This window comes from Aedes aegypti, chromosome 2 (assembly GCF_002204515.2).
Source record: "Aedes aegypti strain LVP_AGWG chromosome 2, AaegL5.0 Primary Assembly, whole genome shotgun sequence".
NCBI classification, from domain to species: domain Eukaryota; kingdom Metazoa; phylum Arthropoda; class Insecta; order Diptera; family Culicidae; genus Aedes; species Aedes aegypti.
In genome coordinates, this window is record NC_035108.1 from 325,245,030 (window position 1) to 325,271,813 (window position 26,784).

Consider the following 26,784-nt stretch of genomic DNA (forward strand, 5'->3'; position numbering starts at 1 on the left):
TTTTTCGTCACACGAACACGTCGGAACCCTTCAAGAAGACAACAGTGAAGGAATTGTGCAAATAGGTTGTCCCGTTCTCAAGCCATTTCGTGACATACAAACAACACTCCATTTTTATTTATATAGATTTAAAATCAGGATTAATAATCAAATACAAAATATCTTGCAGCAGGTTATATTCTTCTTTATGTATGTTACTGTAAGCCACTGGAAAACCAGGGTAAACATTTCCATTGTGCAGTAACAAGGCTTTTAAAAACGATACATTTCCGTCTATAAATAGCGCTATATGGATGGATCGTGTTTGACCTCGAAAAGTTCAAATAGCCCGCGAAGATTCCTTAAATATGTTATTCCGTTGTGATCATCGAACGTTCATAGGAAATCATCAAACTTCGACCTATTTGCGGTTCTTGTGCCTGTTTTTATCAGTTTTTTATCCCTCAATCTGGATCCTAACAATTCAGAAAGGTTTAAAGGGCAAATTTAGATCTCAAGTTAAATCATCACAGCTAGCTTGATCAACCAAGTCGGGATTATCAGCATGACCCGTCGAGTCTGTTAGCGGTAAGTCATCCTCGTGGTTATCAGGACAATCAGATTCCTCCTCCTCAGCATCAATCTCGTCAGATGGTAAGACTTTTTCTGGAAGAGTGTACGACGACCATTTTAGATATTGAATTTATTTCCTTTGGCACCATTTTTTACCCACTAATGAGGGCATTAGACACGAATAACCATATGAGCCACATCAGGAGCAGACCTTATCATAGGCACTGCAAGTATTGATCGAGGGAACTTGAGCAGCATTGAATGGCAGCAAACACAAAGATGATTTGGAGAAAAAATCTCGTACTGCTTGTACTTGTCAATTACCAGTTGGGTGAAATTTCTTTGCTTGTGTCTCGGCGTATAAAGACCACAAATCACGGTGCTCCAATGACCGTTATAATCGAATAAAATATACCATCCAAACGGCAGTCGGCAGTTGATTCCTGACGTTGTTCTGCACCTCTGAGCCGAATTTGAAAAAAAAAATCCTTGGTCAGAATTATGAGTTACGCCCTTTTGATGTTCATATGATGGAAATCACATGATGTATGTCAGTTTAACTTGGTTGAACAAACAGATTATAATAGAATGTGATAGTTTTAATTTTTTATCTTTTATCTTTTTTTAATTTTTTTTTCTAAAATTTATCTAGACTTACATTTAGACTAAAGGGCCAATGCATTGTGTTTTTTTCTCGATTGCATGCGCTTTTTGAATAGCGCCCAAACCGTTGATTTTAGCGATATAGTTTGTTCGGAGAAGTTTCTTGGTATATTAAAGCGCAAATTTTAACGAAAAAAGTTTTGTGATCAATCCACCTAGCAGTGAGATAGAAATACTATTTTTTTTTTCAAAACATGCTGTCTTCGGTAAAATTGTAGAATTGGCAATTTGAAAAAACTTTGTCGAAGACACGATTTTTTATCTCCTATACTTTTTGAGATATATGCCGTTGTATGTGAATGGCCCCTAAAAATCAAATTTTTATCATAACTTTTTTTCAAGATTTTCAACATTTTTTGTGTTTTTACAAAGTTGTTTGTCATGGAAAAACCCGTTTTTTTGCTGAACATATCATCACCCTATCTTTTGAAGTAACAAAGTTATTCATTCTGAATACCTACCGCTCCATTGAAATTGGCTCCGTTGAAGATTTCCTCCCAATTGTCACATATTAAAATCACGGCCACCTGCGACGACTAGATTCTCACTGGCACTGCGCGTGGTAAGGCATAGCCCGAACGGTTCATGATCAGTTGGTAAAATATCGTATGTCGCTTCAAGTAGCTCAACCTCACTACTATTAACGGAAGCCAAGTCGATATTACGCGGAAATTACAGTACCAAATTTGAATACTTTCGAAAATTTTCCCACACATTTTTTGAACATATTCACAGGAAATTCATCAGAAATTGAAAAGATTGCTATTCTGTATTTTTTGGAATTCCTTGAAAAATTACTTCATGAGTTTGAAATTATTTTGATGCTTTCCAAGAAATTTTCTCTGAAGAGATTCCCTAGAATATTGGAATACCTGGATGATTTATCCTTGAATTCGTGTTGATTTTCTCGGAGATATTCTAAGAAGAATTCATGGGAATGACTGTTTTTTCTTTGAAGGTGAATTAAAATGAAACGTTGAAGGAATAAAATTTTCGCTGATTTTCGTCGAGAGATTTTACAAATCTGATAGGTAAAGTAAGTCCCTGCTGAATTTTCTTCAGGAAATTGTGAAGACGATCTTAAAGTAATGATTGTTTAAATTTCTATCACAATGTCTGGTCAGATTTCTGAACAAATACCCAGAATGATTCCCCAAATAATTTTTGTAATGAATATCAGAAGAAGTTTAGAAAGTTCCAGACGAAATATGTTTGGAAACTTGTTAGGATATTTATTGCTGGCATCTTTGCAGCGGGGTAGTTTTCGTCACATCCTTGTAGAAATTTTTGCATGAATCATTGAATAAACTCCTGGCGGCCCAGATAGCCGTAGCGGTAAACACGCAGCTATTCAGCAAGACCAAGCTGAGGATCGTGGGTTCGAATCCCACCGGTCGAGGATCTTTTCGAGTTGGAAATTTTCTCGATTTCCCAGGGCATAAAGTATCTTCGTACCTGCCACACGATATACGCATGCAAAAAATGGTCATTAGCATAGAAAGCTTTCAGTTAATAACTGTGGAAGTGCTCATAAGAACACTAAGCTGCGTAGCAGGCTCTGTCCCAGTGGGGACGTAAAGCCAGAAAGAAGAAGAAGAAACTCCTGGCGGAGTTGCTGTAGAATAATTCCTGAATGTGCTCTAGACTTATTCGTTGTTGAGTTTTGCCTGGAACAATTTGGGGGAATTCAAGGGGATACCTTAAAAAGAATAAGTATATTATATTTCTAAAATAATTCTAGGAGCATATTCTACGGCCAAGATAGCCGTAGCGGTAAACGCGCAGCTATTCAGCATGACCATGCTGAGGGTCGTGGGTTCGAATCCCACTGGTCGAGGATCTTTTCGTAAAGGAAATTTTCTCGATTCCCAGGACATAGAAGTATCTTCGTACCTGCCATACGCAAAAATGGTCAATCGGCAAAGAAAGCTCTCAGTTAATAACTGTGGAAATGCTCATGAGAACACTAATCTGAGAAGCAGGCTTTGTCCCAGTTGGGACGTAACGCCAGATAGAAGAAGAAGATATTCTTATAAATTTCTGAAGGATTCCCCTTCGAGACAAACTAAGGTACACCGAGGCAAGTTGAAACGGGTGGGACAAAATAATATGAAAAGATTTTAACAAGATATCTCATCATTATAATATGTCATTATAATACTTCGCTTATTCACCCTACCCCAGCCAATTTAACTTGCCCTCAACTTGTATACCTTAGGGGTCGTCCATAAACCACGGTGGTCCTTCCTGGAAAAAGGGAGGGGGGTATGGCATTGACCACGGTCCATACACATTAATAAAAAAAATGCATGTACAAATGACCCCCAGAGAGGGGGAGGGGTGTCTGAAATTCAAAAAAATGACCACCTGGTCGATTCCATACCTAAATTTATAACACGAAGAGTTCGTTGTTGAGATTTTAGGGGAATTTTATTCAAATTCTTAGAAAATTGTTTTCTTTTTCATTTGCTAGAAGAATTATTGAATGAAACGGCTGGAGAACAGATAAAAAAACAATGACTTCCTAAAATTCCAATATAATTGTTCGCGAAAAAATATTTTATAAAAATTCTTCTGTAAAAAAAACAAATGAAACCGTTTTGGTAACTCTTCATGAAACTAGTGTACGTAGATATATTTCGGATCCAAATCAACCTTCGTCCATCGCCAACGTTTGCTTGACTACCAAGTAAGGTTTTATTATTTATTTTCATTTACTTTTACATCTGACAATATATCTTTTACAATTGTTTTGTGTTGTGTTCTGCCTTCTTGTTCTGATGCATAATCATATATGTCAATGATAATGATTACTGCCATAATAATAATAATAATCATCATAATAAGTTGCACGAATGAGTGGGTGTGCTTGTTGTCTGTAGTTGTGTGCTCACTGCCAATCAACTCTAGCAAATGTGATAGCGCTAAAGGTCCATACAGATTGATGCGCATTCTTTTTTTCTGTTTTGCTAGACGCCTCCTTGCACAAACCGCGAGTTTTCATCTTGTAGTACGATAAATGGTAGATTAGCTGTTGTTTTTACTCGTTTATTACAATGCCATGCTTTTTTTTTCGGTGTAAACGCTCGATAACTATCGTCGATCAACGTTGTAGTAGGATTGCACAGTAAAAAAAGATTGTAAACTTAATAAAGGGCTCAAGGGAAAGATGAACAGAAAACATTTTCATTTAGGAACTTTCACGTAGTTTTCTTAAGTTTTTGAGTAGGAAACGCTTAGAAGAGCACGTGTAAGGTCAAAATCACCTACGACACTGTCGATCGTACACGATCGACATGATGAAGTCAAGCTACACGTGCATGTTTGAATGTGTATGTTTACAACTAAAATGTCGGAACTGTCAAAATTCAAAACTATTGGTCGCGATGACATATTTACGTTTTGTTTCGTTAACCTCGACCAACCGTTCTGAAGCATTTTGACATTTCCAACGCAATACAATGAATAATGTAAAAAAAAAACAAATAAACAAATGGGTCAAACAAAGTAGGCTGGCCGACTCCCAGCAGCAGCCATTCAGGAACTTTGTAGTAGTTTTTGGATTTTGTTCGTAAATCTATAAATGCAAAAGTTGTGTTTATGTTCATTTCTGAATGTTGGTGTGTGTGTTTGCAAGAGAACAACTATTATCAGGAAACAAAACCGTATCGTATTCTTAGGAGAGCTGTCAACTGTGAATGTTTGACTGTCTCTTTTGATCTCTTTTCTTCTGAAAGGGAAGGGGACAACTGGTGGACACTAGCTGAAACATCGAGTTAGGATATATATGAATATACCAGTTTTTGCTGTTTCTTCTATTCTATATTATTAGTAGTAGTTGTGTAGTTTGGATCTTTCTTTTGTTTTACCTTTTTCTCGAGTGAGTAGCTATAATGAGTAACTTTAAAACTGCAGTTTCTTCGCACGTCTGGGGTGCAATCATGTGTAAAAAATTTTGCGAGGACAAAATTAAACATTCATGATATGTCGAGTCTTTTCGTTTTTTCTCTCATTTTCCCGCTCAATAATGTTTTGTTTGTTTTGTAGGAACGAAATTTACTTAGAATCTGCCCAAAGTTCCCTCTCAAATTAGTTTCTTAGATTCTGAATTTCTCTAAACTCTATTATTGTTGCTCACGCGAGTACATTGTTCTTATTTTTTTTTTATTTATTCGAGATATTCCAAAAAGGAACGAACTCAACAGTGGAATTTCGCCAATTTTGAAGGGATGATTGTTTAGTCCAGAGTGCGTCATTTTTTGATAATATTATTGTTAAGCTTACAGAAGTTTAGTTTGGACCGTGTGCTCAAGACAAATTTCAAATTCGAGACCGCGCTGCTACGCTTTCTGGAGGAACAATTTCTGCGAGACACGAGTTTGATTGATGCCATACATATTATTTCCATTCTACTTGATCGATTCTAAAACACTAAGATTAATAGTCGGGTCACCCTGTTGCATCTAGCTGCTCGATAGGGTGACCTTTTTAGGAACTTTTATTTTTATCATACACCTTCTTATGCTCAAATATATGAATATATAAATGCTGTTTGAATATCAAGAGCCAGCAAAACTTGAAATCCTTTCCCTGTCGACTTCAGAGAAAGAACTTGAGTTTTACCAGAATCAAAGGATTTTTTAAGGTTGATACCTCGCAATTTCATTACTTTCGTATAAACATTGCACGTGGAAAAGTACACTAAGCTGAACTAAATTGGTTAACTTCCATCTATTCACTCTTTTTTTTGTATTTTTCAGTATTTTTATGATTTTTTATTGGTTTTATGACATTTTTATTTAAAATAAAGCTTTAAGCCAACTACATTAAGTATTATTAGTTAATACTAGGTGTTACTCTTTTTCCATATTTAATATCATAGGTTTCCGCTTTCTACAACTTGGCATCTATGCACAAAATTTTAGGATCTATTTCCAGCGTCGGATTCGAATTTGAATTTCATCCCGTTCGGCCCTTTTCAACAGTACGTAAAAATAAAAATTACACTTTGCCCTTACAAAATCTCCCTCGTTTTAACCCTCTTGCTTTCAAAATACAATAGTCCTTTTGCCAGTTATACAATTTTCACCTCTAAACCATTTAATTTTACAAGTATAAGTAACCTCTCGAAATTGTCGCATCTTATTCGCAAGCCCGATCTCGGCCCTGGTGGGAGCAAGCGAGGTGCAAAACTGATGCGCCCATTGGATTTCAGGATTTCTTTTTCCCGGTTTTGGGCCCAACTACTCCTGCAAACTCTCAACCAATGCTTCTTTCCAAACGCAAAACTGTGACGGCGATTCTCCGTTGAATGCCGCTGCGATGAAACGCTTTGCATTGCCTGGGAATTCGCAGAAAATGGTACCCTCAACGGTTCAAATCCACTTTTCCATCCTCCGAGGCCGCCAATCAGTCTCTTAAACTTTACAGTGTTTCACTACCCAACCATGGACAGAGAAGGCCCCGGATGCAAGCCTGCGTTGCCGTTGGAGTCCCCTTATAACTTTGGAGTCTCCATTGCACATTCAGTAGTGTAAGTTTATTTTCATTTGTTTTTCGCATTTTTTTGCTTTGTTAATCATTTTAGCGACCTAAGATTACAGTTACCATTAGTACACTCTCGTTTATAACGTATATTTTTATCTATGTTTTAGAGTAGGAACTTAATTGTTGCATTTTTTTCTTCTTCGTCTTCTTTTGCTTCATCTTCGTCATATTCGTTTTTTGCATTTCTTTTTCTTCGCTTCTTGATTTTGTTTGCATGTATTTGCATCTTTTACAAATTGTTTGATTTCAAGTCCAATTTTATGATCCGTGTCTTTTTCAGGTGTCGAAGGGGTTTCCAACTTCTGCTGCAGTTCATAGTGGTGGTGATCGTTGGCCGAAGTGTCTTGAAGAGCGATGTCATGGTAGATGACCGAAGGAGTTTGAATGTATGCTGCAGAGTGATTGCTACCTGGTTGTGAGTTGCGGCAAACCTGAAATTGAAAAGTGATAAGTTGTATTAATTTGGAAGATTATGGTTTGGATAAAAATGCTTTTGTCAAAAGATTCTTTAATATAGATTCCAAGGTTGTCATTGATTCTACCATATCTACCCGAAAGTACTACAACCCCGAACTCCTTAACACCGAATGCTGTTACCCCGAATGAACAATTTCTTCGAATGATATTGACCCGCGATGATGAAATTCGGGGTAATGCCATTTGGGGTTATGGGTTGTTCGGGGATATGGGATTCGGGATGAAGGCATTTGGGTGAATGGCATTCGGTCTAATGGAGTAGAATCGTTCAATGGGCATTTCAACAGTATTTTTATTATTAGTATCAGTCCAAACATTACATTTATATCTTATATTTAGGTGTTTTGTGTTATTAGACAACACTATCATCCTAATTTGGAAAAATTAAATTAAGCATTTATTAACATTTTGTTAACAACATACTACATTTCAATTGCCGAAACAGTTCAAAATTCTTACAGGTGAGTTGATTTCACCTGCTTAAAAGAGAGAGAGAGAGAGAAAAAGCGCTTAGGAAAAAAAAAAAACGCTTGCATTTCAACAGTTATTTATTTAAAGCTAAAATCTAGTTCAACGTATATCTCTCATGTTCAAGCCTGATTTGCTACTGAAAAGAAATCGCTAAAGAAATTTCTCGCCGATTCCTTGTAGAAATTTTCTACAGCGACTCCCATTTGAACTAACAGTTCTTTTTAACTGCGTACTGCGATCAGAAAAAAGCGCATTCTAGATCGATTCCTTGCAGAAATTTCCCATGCATCAAGATAGGCCGAGAAATTACTTGTCAGCAGTGAACCAGGCTTCACCAGTGATAATCAGAAGTAAAATCATTGTATTTTGTACTAGTGGTCCGGCCTGAGAGAAAGGAGACAGCTCACTGACAGTCGGCATGTTTTCTTGCCTTCTTTGACTTCTTCCTTTAATTCTTGGGTTGTGCACAACGGTCAAATGAACTTCTTTTGGTCAAAATCATATTCACTTCTTCAGCTGACTTCTCTCTCTCAGGTCCCGGAAAACTTTGTCTTGCCATCAAGTAGGCCGTAGAAAAACGCCATGAAACGTCCTGTACATAATGACAATTCGTTCAGTCCCGTTTTTGCCGACCTTCCCAATCAATATCCTGTGTTTTTTTACTATGCAAAAACACGTCGATACACTTTGGGGACATAACTATAGAAACTCATCTTGCTTCAAATTTGTTCAATACGGAAACCTTTGAAGAACATTGAACAAAATTAATGTTTGATGAAAAATGATATTATATTCAATGTTTTTTTTTACAAGGGTTGATAAAACCAGACCCCTGAGAAGATAATTCAGTGAGTGCGGGGTTGCCGCACCACCAACGACCCACTAAAACCAGCCCACACTCTGTATATAAGAGCAAAATAAGAACTTATTTATTTCATTTTTTTGTGGCACAGTGTGTTATAAAGTATACTGATAAGCTGGTAAAATTACAAAAATTATAAAAAAATACAAAATACGCTGGCTATAAAACACCGGGGGGTGATTTGAGTTTGACATTCGTTGTCCCCATATTTTATAGTTAGGTCTTAGTAGGCAGTGAAACGCATTTGTTGATTTATGTGTCAAAGATTTTTACTTCACTGTTATGATATTTTTCGTATTTTAATTTTCATATAATTGCTATATTTAAAGGTTAAATTTTTGTTTTATCTCATTTTAGGTACCTTAATCACCCTTCTTAGGACCGCTATAATTAAATATGTAACGAATATTTGGCTTGAACTTGGTCATCCTTGTAATATGAATCTAAGAACGATGCTGATGATAAGATTTCATCTGAAAGCCGGAATTATAGACGTGTGACAAATATCGATTTCTTTAGAACCTTGAACATGAACCTAGCGCAACCCTGAGAAGTATTCACACAGGGTCCTTGCAAAATTTCCATTAAGTCTTGAGAAGTATAAATCTCGACACAGTTATAGGCGAAATCCCACGAGGTCCAGGACAACTTTACTTGAATTTTGGACGGGACTCTCACATAACGCTAGATTAGACGTTAAACGAAACAGTTTTGAATTAGCAGAATTGCTAATGCAGTAACATTTTTGACCATTCGACAATATTCTTCTGAACATTCGCCCACGACTCGAAAATGTTTGACAGACATATTGTAGGTCAAATGACCTTCTTACTAAATCGGCTATTGCAAAGCCGAATGACGTCTTTATTTTCAAAACCAACTATTTAGTAGCTAATAATTACATCATCAATCATCATCGATAAGGCACTTATCACTGATACATATAAACCTTAAACAGATAGTAAAGCACATTAGAAAAATAAGAAAATCAAATATCTATTCTAGTTTGGATTTTCAGATACCAAGAGCGGTAAACCCGTTGAACTCTGACATTACATCGTCAACATTAGAAATTTCTGTCTCCTCAAAGCTTGCTTCGATTAAGCCATAAAAAATTATAGTGTTTGCACTAAATGTCATATGGGGATGGTTCAAATATTATAGCAATTTAGCTTAAAAGCTGGATTGGATGGTTGCTTATGCAACAAGTAGCAAAATGATGATTTTTTAGAGTTGTACATTCGTTCAACGAGGCTTTCCGAGTTGAATAAATGCGACGAGTGCTGAAAAAATCGAGTTTTATAATGAGTTGCATACAACATTTTACGTTATGACGAAATTACCGTTTTTTTTCCAGGAGCGCAAAACTATTTCAAGAGCATCCACGTAGATCGGACATCCATGCACAGTAGACCAAGGTATGTTGAAGGAAAAGGTACAACAATCTAAGCAGTCAGTGGATGCCTGGGACGTGGGGGTTGAAAATGACAGCTGTCGAGTCGACGACTGGCGAGTATGTTGATGTAATTTTCCCTATTGGGGTTGCTATCGATTCCACAGGATTATTCATTATTGGTCGTAATGCTTTGATAATTTGAAGGTCAACTCAAATCATTCGCAAGTAAGTTCTTTGATAGTATTATCTTGAATATAATGCTAATTTTTCTGTTTTTAGAATAACAATACAATCCTACTAAAAAGATCTAGTTTAGAGTAGTTTTATTGGTCAGAAGCACCGCATGAGCAAAATTCAAAACTAAAAGCAGAAGAGACGTTTTACAAAACAAAATGGATTGAGGGGAAAAACTTTTGACGTTAACTACATCTTACGGCAATATACTAGGTGTCAATTGAAAATCTAAAATGTTGCGACCGTCACGAAATTATGTAAGATTTTGAATGTTGCTCACCCATTTATTGGTAGATTTTCAATATTTTACCACCAATCGGTCGGAAATTTATACAACAAATTACTCAAATGGAGAAAACTTTTGATTTTTGACGATAAACTGTCGAAAATTGGGAAGATATCGACTCCAATTTCTGTTTCTTCGCTCATTCTTCTTTTGACGTAAACTACGTCATACGGCAATATACTGGGTGTCAATTGAAAATCTATAATGTTGCGACCGTCACGAAAGTATGTAAGATTTTGAACTTATAGCAACTATGACAATAGACTAAATCACAAAAGCAGAAAATCACTTGGCGTAGTTAACGTCATGCGGTCGTGTCTTGTACACAACCCCCTCTGACTTTTTTTTGATTTCATGGCTTGTTGACCTGATCGAGCATAACAAACCTACCAGCTGTCATCTTTTTTCCAATATGGCGGAATGCTCTATTTGACACATCGAACTACCTTTTTTCTAAATACCTTGGTACAGACTTTTTAATTTTCAATCAGGTAGGCTGTGATACAGGTGTACAGCTGTTAGAAATTTTCACGCTTCCATTTATATTATACCCAAGGTATCTGGAAGTGAGGTTATTCAATCTGTCAGAATACTTCATCCGCCGTGTTGAAAAACCAGGTGACATCTGGCGTGTTTGGTTTAGATTCGAACCGCCCAACGAATGCAGAATCAGAAGATAGTTGAGTAAGTCACAAATCCATATGATATATGAGATGAATGCCGAATGAAAATATTCTGATATTGACGACACCCAAAATAGAACTAAAAAATGCTACTTTTTAACACCCTAAACAATACTGAAAGCCGATTGTAACTGTAAGTCACAAGAGTTCAGAAAAATTGTCGGTGGATGAAGTTGGTGGTTGCCATTCTGTTGCTAAACAAGCTGTACTACTAGCAATACACAGTTAAAAATAATGAAGATTACACGTCATGTAAACTTCATTTATGCGATGTAAACATGATGTCATGTAAATTTAAGTCTGAAATCATGTAAAAATGTGTTATATGTCATGTAATCACTCAGAACCCTGCTAGATTACATGACATATAATTGAAGTTTACATGACATATCATGTAAATATCCATGATATTCCACGCTCCAATTATGTGCATTATATGCCTCAGATATTTACACGTTTTGTTCGAACTGTGTAGTTTTGTCGTGAAATTCATCATACGTGTCCGGCGAAGTCAAGTTCCTGTTACTACTGAAGATTATATCAAATCTGCCTTAGAAACACATCGATACAACTTTCTAGCTCAGGTTCGATTCTACATAATACGGAGCTAGGGTGGATTGTCGCTGGAGAGTTGCCTGAAACACCTGTCGTCAGCTACAGTGCAGTAAATTCATCGTCTGTGACTATTAAAGATATTTTCGACGAACTTACAAAGCTTTGGGAGTTAGAAGCTTGCCGCACAAAGAATTGCCTTTCCATCGAGAAGTCTGCCTGCGAAACCTTCTTCGAGGAGACAACTACCAGAGATCCAGAGAGGAAAGTGTTGGGTGCAGTAACCGAAGAAGAAGCACAAGGAAAACAAGTATGTAAAGATGTTCGGGAGCTACTGAAAGGATCAGGATTCAATCTCAGGAAATGGAACACCACCACACCAGAACTATTGTCGGAAAGCCCTTCAAATCTACGAGATGACCGTGAAGTTCTTGAATTGGATGAAAAAGCTACAGCGAAGACATTGGGTCTCACGTAGGAGCCAGCTACGGATACGTTGAGGATCAGAGTTCCTAGTTGGAGATCTGAGGGTCCTGTTACCCATCGTGTTGTGCTGACGGAAAAAGCACGCCTCTTAAGTCCTTATGGACTAGTTGGACCAGTCATAGTCCAAGGAAAACTTTTCCTACAAGAGCTTCGGGAAGCGAAATACTCGTGGGATGAGTTACTTAGTGATGATCTTCACACAAGGTGGCTACAATTTAGAAGGAACCTCAATGATTCGGATGCAGTTTATGTGCCTAGATGGATTGCATTTGGACGGAACGCACCCGCCAAGGTGGCAAACTTCCGTAGAAAACCGTGTATCTTAGATACAGCACAAAGGTGCTAACGTAGAGTGGTATATCCAGCTGATATGATATCAAGAGGAGCAACCCCATCACAAATTTCAAACAATTTTCTCTGGTGGAGTGGACCAGAATGGCTCAAAAAGGACATCGGATACTGGCCAAAGAACATGTCAGTGCCAGATCAACAGTTCGATTCAGTGGTCCTGGAGGAAAGACCTTTGGTATCTGTTGTTATTCAAGCATTGCCTCTTAGTGACGTGTTTATGCTTCAGTCGTCTATGTTAACTCTGGTTTGTCTAACCGCTTGGATTCGTTGCTTTTCCGAGGAATGGACGATGGAGAATGTCTTGGTTACTATCAGCAAAGCAGCATGACTCAGCACTGCTAGCCTTGGTACAGCTAGCCCAATCGGAATGTTCTCCGTTGGATTTGTGAGATATTGCAGCTAAGAATGAAGTGAGACCATCGTTGAGACTGCACAGTCTGCATCGTGTAATGATCAATGGTCTACATTGCGTTGGCGAGCGGCTCGAAAACGCTCCGGTGTCACGAAGCCGTAGGCATCCTATGGTTTTGGATAGCCATCATCCGCTTACGAAGCTTATATTGATCGATTATCACCATCGATTACTGCATGGAGGACCGCAACTAATGATAGCGAGATTCTGACCGCTGTGTGTTAGAAACCTAGCCAGGAAGAACATGCATGAGTGCATGAAATGCTTTAGGGCCAAGCCATGTGCTCATGAACAAATAATGGGAGATTTGCGGTTGGAAAGAGTAGCTCCAGCACAAGCCTTTCAACGTGTAGGCGTTGATTATTGTGCCCCTTTCGAGTTGCGTCCAGCCACCCGAAAAGGAGCTCCTAAAAAATACTCTGTGTGTCCGCTTGTGTGCTTGGTCTGCAAAGCGGTGCATTTAGAAAACGTGATGGATCTCACAAACGCGGAATTTCTTGCTACGCTCAGGCAATTCGTAGCTAGGCGAGGGAGGCCTGAGATAATCCTATGCGACAATGCTTCGAATTTTGTCGGTGCTCGAAGAGAGTTGAATAAGTTCCATCGATTATTCCAACGTCAACAGTTCCAAATCATATTTCAAGAATCAACTAAGAACTACTTCCAGAAGTTTCTATGAAAATGCGGAATCATTTTTCATCAATTTTCTGATAATTCTCCATGGATATTTCAAAAATATCTCATCAATTAGGGTAATTTGCCCATTATTGCGGTATTCCCAATTATTGCGGTATAAGAATTAGACGCTCATTGTTAATCGAAAACTCTATTTACTATGGATATTATTGATGATGATGAAAGCTTATAGTATTCCCAAGCCGTACCAGATAAATGCTTTGAAAATTATACGATTTGGATTGTTGGAAGAACAGTTTTAAATGATGCATCCAGAAAAGCCTATATTTTTAACCAGTCCCTCTATCTACGGAGGGGTTTTCATAAGCGTGATTTTTTAAGCTTAGAACCAAACCAATAATATGCAGCAGGTATATCAGTTGAGTATGGATGTAGTTACATGATAGATATTGAATTTTGAATAAATGTTCAATATTTTTGAGAAAAAGCATATACCGCCATAATGGGACGATGAAAATAGTTTTTTGCCTATTATTGCGGTATCTGTAAATCACATTCAAAAATTCGATATTTCAATAGTAATTTTAAATGTAATTGCTGGAAACATTAATTATATTATTATGATACTATTTTGTGACATACTTTTGTGTCATTCATACATTTACTTAGTCAAACAAAAGTTTTATGTTTATCTTTACCCCGTAGTTGCTCTTTTTTACAAATATATTGCAAATAAACACAAAGTTTTACCGAAAAATCACGTAAACTGATTGAAAATCGGAACACATAATAAAAATGCGTTGAAAAATTAAGATACAAGATGATCGCAAGGAAGCAATCTTTTAAAATTGCATTGGATTGGTGAGAACTAGTGTGTGAAAAGTTGTGGTTATACTTAAGCCAAAAAATCATTATCTTATATAGCGGCTAGTGGTCTCAGATGGAAGAACCTTGTCTATTTATATTAACACTGTGCAGCTACGACGGAAAAGGAGACGAATCCGGCAGAAAATCATTCGATTCTGTTGATTTGTTTTCGAATCATGACATAAAGTAATGAATTAGTTTTTTCTTTTAGATATGTCCAAAGTCACACAAATTGACAGTACCGTGCAATGTCATTAGCATGGAGGGAGCATATTTTCAATGCTAGAACATTGTGTGGCATTGAATGTATACTGAATGTAATAAAATCTATGATTTTTGGTATACCGCAATAATAGGACGAAATACCGCAATAATAGGACAGATGAAGAGCTTCAGATTTATGTTAAAAAATGTATGTTTGATTCCAAAATTTACTTTTTTACTTCACTTTACTCCAGATAAAGAATAGTTTTAACACTTCACATTGCAAAATACTATAATATTTAGGTTTTGGACACTGAAATACGATTTAAATTTCAACACCGTGCTTAATTCCTCCATAATAGGACGGATACCCTACTTCCAACAATTCTCACACAAGTTTGTTCCATACACAGAGTTGGTTCTCGCTATTTTATTCATTCAGTAATGCCATAGAAGATTGCTTCATAAGTATTTCTAACGATTAAAGAAGTTTCTTGTAACAATGCTTATAGTTAGTTTACCTAGATTTTCAATAAAGATATTCTCAATTGTTCGTCTGACGTGCCAGAATATTTTGTGGATGCTGCACAAACCATATCACGCTTCATTAGGCATGAGAAACCATGAAAAATCTTATTGTGTCTTCCATTAATTTATTTTTCAAGCCTTCTGTTGATCTTGTTTTGATTTTTTTTAGTTGAATCGTGGGTAGGATAATCCTTTGACTGTCCTACCCAGGTTTTATAGTGCGTAGTACATGTCCTACCTGTCGTACCCACTTCCCGCGCTACTCACGGTGTGTTTCGTAGAACAAGTTTATTACAAAAAAATAGATAAGTCTGAAACTTCTCCACAATGAAGTCTAGGTTTCTCGCGTTCATTTGCTGCTAAAACCAAAATAATCGGTCGGGGGGTCCAGAGTAATTTTTTTTTTGTTTGATTTAGAGCGACTTGCACATATGTTTGAATTTGCCTATCTATGTGTTTATGTACATTACGGTTCAAAATTAAAAAAAATGTTTGAGAATTCAATCTCACATATGTTTCTTACTATCCTTACTATAAAAATAGTGTTCTGTGAAATTCGCAGCTTTCTAGGTGGTGATTTAAGGTGGCCCAAATACAATGTAGGTTTATATGGAAATTACTATGAAGAAACTTTGAGTTATGTTCCAAACACGCTTGTACTGTAATGTAGGTACAAACTTATTATCCCATTGTAAAAGCTCATTCTTCAAACCATAATAAAGAAATTTGCTGAAGAGAGAAATTCAATTCGACAGATAGCAGAAGAGATATTCATGAGTTTGTTTGCTATTATTTAGCTTAACCCCTCTACCGGCAGCTTCATTTTTCAGCACAAAAATATATTTGAATCGCGATAACTTTTTTGTTTCTTTATATTTTTCCACCATTTTTTCACAACTTCTCAAAAAACTCTTTTACTTTTGGAATCTATGTCGGTATTGACCATTGGTCAACTGATTTTGAAAATATTTTGGTGTTCCTTGGGAGACCGACACTTCCAATATAACTTCAATATGATGTTTTAGGAAGTTTTCAAGATCTCGTTACGGCTAGAGTGGTACCAAAAACATAAAAGCTCATTGCTCAAAACCAGTTACACCGATTTGTTTGATTTCTTTACAATAGACTTTCATCAAAGTTTAGTTTTGAAAAGCGAGTAACCGAATATGAGAAAAAATCTGTAGCCAGAGATAATTACGAGAGTTATGGCTATGCGTCGGTCCCCCATGGAATTTTGGAATATCTCCGAATATAGATTAGCCTCATGATGTTAGTTTCTGATCTTTTCATAAGCACTGTGTCATTAAGAAAATAACATAAAAAATATAAGATTTGAAACTTCTCAAATACCATCCAAATTAGCGTATTTTTCAGCACCATGGGCAAGTATATTACATGCCTTATAACAAGGTTTATCACATGCGAAGCCCTCTACTAGTTAATTCGAATAACTGAAATTGTGTTGTTTGAAAGGCGGATAAGTCACTTTTGTATCTAGGGGTCATGTACAAATTACGTCACGCTCCAAGGGGGGGGGGGGGTTTAAGCCATGCGTAACAAGCCTTACAAAATTATCGGAGGACTCATACAGAAAGTGTGACAAAGGGAGGGAGGGGGTCGAAAAAGTTGAAATTTAGAGTGACATAATTTGTGTACCATCCCCTGCGAGTAAAAAGAGAAATCTCGCATAATTTATGATCTCGTCCTAAAAGCCATAGCTTGTTATTACTGAGCAAACGAATGGATTTACACTTTATTTCACAATGCTACGACGAAGAGAAGATCCTCCTCTGTCTCCCAGCGGTGACAGTTTTTATTTTGGTCCGTTTATCTGCTTAATAACAACGAGCTACACACTCGGTTATCAATGGTTTAAAGGGTGAATATACATAGAAGCCAAACTTCGAATTTTCAAAAGCACAAGTCTAGAGAAGCAGATAACCGGTTACTCACTAGTCACTCGCTGGTGGCGACTAATCAATAAAATGTTCATCGCAAAAGGTTGTCAGGTTCTCAAGATACAAATCTACAAACAAGCTCTTGAAATTTCTATAAAAAATATTTCCTAATAACTTCTTACATCATTATGACTTATTTAAGTACGATTTTCAAGGTTTTTCGTGGACAATAACTAAAATGACGTTTGAGACAGTTTTGCAATTATGCGTATATCATATGTCATATATGCTTATTACAGCTCTTTTGAGCAAGAACAACTTTACCTTCCAAGCCAAGGTGTTCAAATGGTTTGATCTTGCAGTTTGTCCCGTATCTATGTTCAACGCAATGTGTGTCGGTACAAAAACACATATCCATGAATACTTCACACAAAATAAAAAAAATTGTTCTGGACCCCCCGACCGATTATTTTGATTTTGGTCGCAAATGAAAGAGCAAAGTCTAATTGTTTTTAGTTCGAAATTTCAGACTTACCTATTTTTTTGTAATAAAGTTACTCCACAAAGACACCGTGTACTGCTTGTTGGAATTTTTGAAGAAGCTTTTAAAAATTCCACGACCGTGAGCTTGGTCTTGTTGATAACAACTTCGGCTACCTCTCAAAAAATTCTAGGAGCAGTTTTGGGAGATATTCATTGTTCATTTTATTTTAAAAGCAAATTTCCTAGGACTTTTTGATTGAGAAGAAAAAAGAAAAAATCTATAAATTAATTCTTAGGAATTATAAAAAAAAAATCTGAAAGCCTTCGTGGTTGTAAAAGTGTTGAAAATATTTTACAAATTCACAGATGGTATGGCCAGCTTCTGGAGCAGCCTGTGAAAAGCTTTCATAGACGAATTTATGAAAATTCGAGATTTCCCCTATTTTGAAGGGAAGCGCGGTCCCTTAGATTAAGCAAATTTTTACCCCTCTGTAAGTCGATACTTCTCCAACTCGATCTTCCCTAGCTCGATGCTATCTGCTTTGATTTCCTATAAAAGTTTGTCTCTCTATTTTCATAAAAAGTTTCAAATTATTATGATTGCGTTCACAGTAAAATGAAGGTGGATAACTCATTTCAAGGTGATTAAATTGAAATTTTGGTAGACTTTTCACGTTTGTAAAGATGTTCAAATTTTGATATTCTAATGTTTAAATTACTATCACGATGTACATATTTTGTCAAAGTAATGAAAAGTTCAAAAATTCTTAAAACTATGTGTTTTGTATCTTGATACCTCGCTAACTCAATTGTCTCTTCCATTTCGAGTTAGAGAGAGTTAACTGTATTTAGTTTTTATAATCATTGCATTGAAAAAAAAAACATTTAGCTTAGAATTTAGGGTTGGAGAAACTTACCAGAAAAATGATGTATCTTTGAAGTTTTCAGAGAAGAACCTAATCCTCTCGTCATGGTAATCTGAAAAGATAAATTGAAAGTTTTCATTAGCATAATTGTTTAAATTATATCCTATTGTATTTTTATTATTTATTTTAATCCAAAAAGTATCAGCCTTAGTTCGAACTCTCAAGCTGATCATTAGGTTTTGAATGTTTCGATGAAAATATTTTTCTAAATTTATTATAATCGTCTGCTCTGCAATGCCCGGTGAACATTATAGAAAAGTCAGCCGTCATCCCGTTACAAGATGCGCACACAATGTACATAATTGAAATTGTAAATCATCTTTTATCACCAGCATACATGGTAGCAGTAGCAACGCCGTACATCACACACTATGCAAAGTAAGCAAAACGCTCGCACATCATAATCTACCACTCGTTGGCACGAACGACAAAACTTTCCGCGAACCGTCACTAATATATGCGTAGTCACAGAAGGTACCACCTCCACTGTATGTAGAATGTCAGCATCCAGCCTCTCCATACTTCGGGCGGAATGAAGGGAAGACCAACGTAAGGATCGAACCGATTTCTCTTATCGGTCGATAGCGTTCGATGCAGCTTCATGCCAATATCTAGGAAGGTACCTCTGCTGACTGATGTCGCACAGTGGCATGCCTCTATGCAAATATCAGACGGATTTTGGGACCAATATCATACAATATTTTCAAATCTGACTTTCCCGAGTTTCTTCAAGGATGTCATTTTTTTGGTTTGCGGATGCCACAGGACTAAAATAAAAGCTCTTTATTTGAAACCGTCAAGTAATATATAATATGCTGTTAACAAAATGTTAAAAAGGCTTAATTTAGTTTTACCAAATTATGATGATAGTGATGCTTAGAAATGAATGTAATGTTTGAAATAATACCTAAAAAATACTGACTTGTCCTCACTTTAATCAACACCAAAAACTGAATAATCCAATGATTCTTAAGTTTTTGAGTTCATCTTGAATTTTTGAGATTTTATCCGAACATGCCCCACCGTGCATCGGCTCAATACGGTGGTAGGGCCTAGTTTCCTCACTACGGACTACGGAACTGATGTGTGTACTTAGCAACAATGAAGGCCTTCCACACATCCCCCACCAGTAGTGCCTACCAGAGCGGGTGCGAAGAAATTTCCATAAATTGATTATCAATTGACGCGCGCCTATTTTGGCATATTTTGATAGAATTTCACGCCAGGATTATCTCTGGAAACTGCCGCGCTTTGGATGATGTGAAACCGTAACGGTGTCTAATTTTGAGGCGAAGAATGGCACTGGGGGGACAACAAGAGACTCAAGTATCCAATTATTTGGCATCGTTAGTGACTTTGGGGGGCGAACTACGAAGTGCTTAGCAGTCGATGCGAGAAAGTAAACGGACACTGAACATATGCAAGGCTGTGTTCGGGACTTTGGCCATCTTCGAACGAACTCATTAAAACTTTTCGATGGGCCAAGTTTCCTAGAGCGACTTTTGTGTCCTTTTTTAATAAGCTTCTTAAGAATGAAGTAAACACTTGCCAAACAAGATTTGAGGAATTACTATCACGTAAGTCACGTGAGGGGTGGTGAAATTGACCGGAGAGATGGTGTTCATTTGTTTAGCATGCTCAGTTAATGAGGTTTTCCAATGAAATTAGGTAACGCAATGTTCATTGCAAGAAATCATTAACGATTCTTGGAATGATTGCTCATGGAAAGATTGATGCTATTTTTGTAAGTTTAACAAAATGAGGATTCAATGTGTTGGCGAAATTCCGGGAAGTATGCAATTCACCTAAAGCATAGAGACAGCTCCCAGAAATAGTCCATCAGCATTCGTCTCTAATGAATTACGAAAAGACAAAAACAAAATGGATCCTTTTTATGGCTAAATATAACCCCTCGAGCATCCACATCATTCGAGCGTGCGCTATTTTCCACCACAGAATCCACACTTCACGTCGTCCTATGTATTGCCGCTCCCTTGATGAAACGATGATGCTGGATCCTCCACATACAAACACACAGAGAGAGTGCGGTCCTTTCTTTTTACGGCCTGTCTCTTGGAAGCACATAAAACTTCCTCCCCCCCCATCGCTGACCTCCACCTTCGCATACAGTCCTAATTAGAGCGGCGAGTAAATTAATCCTTCTCCTCCGATGCGATCCGAGTCGGGCAGACACATCCCACATTTTCCTCGCTTGCTTGCTTGCATGCGTTCCGCTTCGTCGGCATTCTTACCCTTCGGCTACTGGAAGGCATTCAGATGTGGTCGTAGGGGCCGGAAACGACTCATTCGACGCCATTGCTAATTGGTGGAGTCTCTGTGGGTTGTTGAGGAGGATGCTGTGTTCTCATTAGGTACATGAGGCTCTATGTGGATACTCCCCTTTATGTCGGTGGAGAAAATTAGTATTGGTAGCGAGCAATGCTTGGTGAATCGTTTGCCTTTGTGAGCGTGACTAATGAACATTGGTGTTGGCCTTGCGTACACTAATTAAATAATTTCTGTTCTTACTTATGTATTATTTCAGTGAATGTATTGGGTAATTCCATTATGGAATCTAAAAAACATGATGGCATGGAGCATTCATATTAACAATTTGATTTGACTTTGGGCCAGTGAATCAAATTATCATCAAAACAGACGAAAAACAAACAACAAAGTAAGCTTGCTTACAACCGTTTGTCGCAACTGTTGCGGAAAAGGACACAATAAAAAGCAAAATTGTCATGACAATCATAGAGCGCAACATTATTACAACCTTTTCAACTCGCGATTAATCAGTTATTTAAAACACAAAACCAAATTTGTTTTATGGATGCTGCTTGATAATGTGTCAATGTTTACCAACACGGAGAAAATTTTAGAAAATTGCAATGCGAAGCTCAGAAAATCGCTGCACAGGTGGTGATCGATCTTTGTCATATTCTGTTCAAGTGATGATAAACTCATGTTGCGGAATAAAATTATTGCAACAAGAATAGGAGGTGACAATGTCTTTGTTGCTGCGTGTTGAGTGACAATTGATTCACTGCTTTGGGCATTTCAAAGATTACGCTTTTTGTTCTCGTTTAGGATAAATACTTTAAAATTACTCCAAACTATATTTTTTAACATTTTTTGCATCAAGTAATCATGTTAATAGAAGAAATTATTGAAAAATTGGTGTCAAAATTTTTTAATGATATTTCTACTTTTCTCAAAATTACATCCCTACTGAGATCAACGCTGTTCATGAATACACTTTGACATTATTAACTGAGGGTTTTATTGCCAAAATTGGCATTAAGGTACCATGGGGTAAGTGGATACAGAAAAATCAACAGTCAATTTCATTGTTATGTACAGCTTACGTGAATAATGTAATTCAAACTTTTTTCTGGATAACAAATGAGGGACTAATATACTTCAAATCGTCATTTATTTCGAATTTTTTGATTGTTATTACGGTTGTTAAGAAAATTTTCCCGTTTGCGGTAGCCGCAAAGTTCTACCGCAGCTGTCAAAGTTCTACCACAGCCTTAGAAATCATTTAATCACTGAAGCAAACAATCGAATCATAGTATGCTTGAAAGAGAAAACGTTATGAAAAATAGAAACAAACAGCAATCAACTAGACGGTATCCACGGTATCCAAGGTATCATTAAAGCCTACTGATGATTACCAGTGCAAATTAGTGATGTGACATTTGCGGTAGCTTTTCGTTGGACCATAAGACGGAAAGTTTTCCCTAAAATTGCAATATGTACTGAGTATGAGAGACTTAAAAATTTGTGCCAAATGATCCACTTGCCCCACCATGGTGGGGTTAGTAGATCACCAATAAAAAAAACTGTTCTCAAATAAATGCGGTATAATTATGTATAGTCAGAATGATATTACTCTCGTTCTTGTTATTGCTAGTGCTAGTTATGCTACATTTTAATACTCTGAAATTACAAATTGGCTTAATTTAATCAAAATATAATGAAAAATTTGTATTCATTAGTTCACACTAATTAAAAAAAAAACATTTTAACTAGAATAATTTGGAGAAAATTCATCCATTTTTACACATAAGTTATACAGAAGTATTGTAGGATTATTCCTAACGATGTTTTCGAAAAACACTCGTAGTTTAAAAATATTAGTTACATTTACTTTTGAATGACAAACTGAAATCCTTCTATTCTATTTTTAAAATATACTTAAAATCATCTGTCTAGACCAATTCATATGGTCAAATAAGGTACGATAATGTGCTTTCAATTAGAAAATTAGTATATATTGCTCTTTTGCAAGTCAGTTTAGATAAACCAAGAAAAGTTTCGTGCGAATTTTTAAATTTTTATTCTTTTATATATTTTTATACCAGAAAGGTTAAATAATCTTGAAGGGTGGATTCATTCCAATTTTCTATGGTAAATTTGACAAATTTAATGAAAAAAGTTAAAGGGAAAAAATTTGAGGATATGAAAACTTATTAATATACTTGTAAGCAGTCTGCCAATAAATGATAATAATACTTGATCCACTTACCCCACCCCATTAAAAAGTAGGGGTAAGTGTACCATGTACAATATATCTGTATTTATTTGTTAAAATCGCATATTTTTTATTGTGATTCTTTCAATTAGGACTGAAATGCTCACCATGTGTCGAAAAAACTAATAGTATTCGATTTTAGACAGAGACACAATCGATTTTTGATTGATGGAAAATAATTTTGAAATTAATTCATTTTTGCAGTTTACAAGTTTGCTTGTGTAAGTGTATGTGTATTACCAGTTTTGCAATAGTATCAGTGAGGGCGTAAAAAAAACGAAGCAATGGTTCGAAAACATTATTCAAATATTTATGCTTAATATTGACGAATGATCCACTTACCCCACTGATACACTTCCCCCACTATACCTTATTACATTCGTATATCGTACAGAAGATACTCTATGCCAAGGGAAGCAAAGAAAATTTCCATTACAAAGAGATCTTGGACCAGCTGGTAACTCAGGAACCTTCAGCATAGATTTGCTTTTTTAGACGCGGACGTGAGCAAGAAACTCATTACCAATTTGAATGGCATTCGAGTCTAAACAACTGCCAGAGGTCTCAAGCATTCAGTTATGTTTTTGAATATTTTTCGTTATTCCCATAGTCCTAGAATGCCCTTATACGCATAATTGTGCCATACTCTACCTTGTCTTGATGTGTTCAGCGTAGCATCACGCCATTGCCGGGCGTATTGTAGAGCTCCATCTTCGTCGGCCTTGAACGATACTTCTCCAGTTGCCCCAAACGTTTAGGATCACCAGGTCCTCTTTCACTGCGTATAGACAGCGTATTCATGGTCTACCACCGACCGAGTTCCCTACCGAAAATTATTTTCGCAATACTTCCCTCCGGCATTCACACTAAGTGACCTCTCTTATGGTCGGTGGGAATCTATGACATTTGGTCGAAAGACATTTGGTCGAATGACATTTAATCGAATGACGTTTAGTCGAAAGTACATTTGGTCGAATGGACATTTCGTCGAATGGTCATTTGGTCGAAAAGGTTTAGTTGCAACAGAAAGCATAAGATATTTGGTCGAACCGACATTTAGTGGAAAGGTAAGTGGTCGAATCTTAATCGTATGGAAACAAAGTTTTACGTTTAGTCTGACTATAGTCGAGAGTAGCATTTTGTCGCTAATACAAGAGAGATTGAATAATTGAAAAAGTATCAGCCATTTTACTAACAATCTCTGAACGATAAACAAAATTTTGATATGCAATTTGGTGGACGCTCTCTCAACATATTGATCAACCTCTTGCGTTTTTAATGTTTCATGCTGTTCTGCAATTCGAGATAAGTTGATCTTAAATGGAAGCAAGCCATTTTTTATCTCCTCAGTAAGCTCGTCTTCCTTTACCAGATTCATAAAATCAGCACAATTTTCATTTCTGATAATTCAAAGCTTCTACTGCAAATTATGTTATTCATCCGAGGTCATCAAAGCCATTATTTGCTTGAGGAATTTTATTAAGCTGGTAGTAACAATAAGCAATAGTAACAATAATAATAGTAATAATAAGGTAGTAACAATGAGTAATAAAATAAAAATTTGAGCATTTTTTTCAAAGAATGATGATAATTTCAAAGAATAATAAATTCACTAGAGCTAAACATTTTAGTCAATGCATAAAACAACTATTTCCGAAAATTTCATTTAATCAAAAGATGTATGGAAACAGGTAATTATTCAGATTACTTAAAATAATACATTATCTCACCAACTTTGCAAAGCTTAGAAAACAATAATTAATTTCACCGAGTGATAATAAATTATTTAAAAATAAGCTTTCAACCAAATTTCCGTTCAACTATACGTCATTCCAGCAAAAAAAGTTCCAAAGCAATTCGACCAAATGTCCATTCGACCAAATGTCCTTTCGACCAAATGTACTTTCGACCAAATGTCATTCGACGAAATGTCCTAATGTCGAATCTATGACATTTGGTCGAAAGACATTTGGTCGAATGACATTTAGTCGAATGACGTTTGGTCGAAAATACATTTGGTCGAACGGACATTTCGTCGAATGGACATTTGGTCGAAAATGTTTATTTGCAACAGAAAGCATATTATATTTGGTCGAACCGACATTTCGTGGAAAGGATAGTGGTCAAATCTAAATAGTATGAAAACAAAGTTTTACGTTTAGTCTGACTATCGTCGAGAGTAGCATTTTGTCTCTAATACAAGAGTGAGTGAATTATTGACAGATAATCAGTTATTTTACCAACAATGTATGCACGACTTTATTTTGTTATTCAATTTTATGGACGCTCTCCCGGCATATTGATCAACCTCTTGCGTTTTTGACGTTTCATGATGCTTTTCCGTTCAGGCATGTTCTGATGTTCTGCGATTCGATAAGCTGATTTTAAAAGCAAGCAACCTTTGACGCCTTTGTCAACTCGTCTTCCCTTTCCCGATGCAAAGAATTAACCTTATTTTTTATTTTTAACAATTCAAATCTTCTACTGCAAACTCTGTTATTCACCCGAGGTCATCAACACTGTCAGCAAAGCCATATATTTGCTTGAGGAATGTTATTAAGCTGGAAGGCACAATAAGCCAATTGGCCACAAGTAGAGTTACCGACACCTAACGTTCACTTCGTCGTATAGGTTTTCCTTGAAGCGAATTTTTCCTGCTATTTTAATTCTGATTTTCGCATTCAAAAATCTTATCCACGTTCGTAAGCTGCAAGACACAAAATCCAAAGAAAGATCCCGACCACACCCTCCGAAGGCTTCCGTCAGATAAAAGTCAGCAGTTCATTACGAAGAACGATGACATTTCAAAAGAATAATAAATAATAACAACATTATGTTCACATCATTGAGTAATAGAATAACTTGTTGAGCAGTTTTTCAAGGAATGATGATATTTTCAAAGAATAATAAATTCACTAGAGCTAAATATTGCAGTCAATGTACAAAAAACTACTTTAAAATGGTTTATTTGAACAATCAACAAAATCCTAGATTTTGGCATAACATAAATAAAAAGATGTATGTAGTTGTAAATTTAAAAATAAGACTCCATAAAAGGTCACATTTTTATTCAACAAAGTTAATGATTCAGATTATTAAAAAGTTTCCGTTATCTTACAAACTTTAAAAACATTAGAAAATAATGATCAATTTTACCAAATGATCTCTCAATAAACCATTTGAAAATGAGCTTTCAACCAAATTTCTGTTCAACTACCAATATAAATGTTCCAAAGAAATTCGACCAAATGTCCTTTCGACCAAATGTCATTCGACCAAACGTCATTCGACCAAATGTCATTCGACGAAATGTCTCAAAGCCATAGTGCCGCGTACCGTTTGCCGTTGCATACAATCCATTATGGGCCAGGGACGCAATCTGGCGGGACAAAATTAATAACTCGGTAACGAAGCGTTTCCGGTATTTGGTGTCTTCGGCAAAATTTTTCGTAACAACGAGGACCATCTACTGACAAAAAACGATAGTTCGTAAATCGTCCGCATAGGTGGCGCCACAATCTTACTTTTTCTATGACGTTCTCGACACTTGGCTAAATTTTGATAAAACAAACAAATCTCTAGAAGACTTAAATTAATTAACTCATTACGCGTGGTAAAGATGGACAAATTATGGGTGAAATTATGAAAAAAATCCACGTGCTCGGCTGGGATTTGTCCATCTTTACCACGCGTAATGAGTTAATTAATTTAATAACCATGCGGATTGGAT

The 26,784-nt window shown here is 36.4% G+C and overlaps 1 long non-coding RNA gene across 1 annotated transcript in view; it reads right to left on the reverse strand.

The window, feature by feature from the left end:
* Positions 1-3,905: 3,905 nt before the first annotated feature.
* Positions 3,906-26,784, reverse strand: part of LOC110676764 — a 298,353-nt gene continuing 275,474 nt past the window's right edge. The window contains exons 3-4 of the long non-coding RNA XR_002500700.1: positions 18,506-18,566; positions 3,906-7,193 (exon numbers count right to left, since the gene is read on the reverse strand). This is a non-coding gene — a long non-coding RNA (uncharacterized LOC110676764). The remainder of the gene's footprint in view (positions 7,194-18,505; positions 18,567-26,784) is intronic.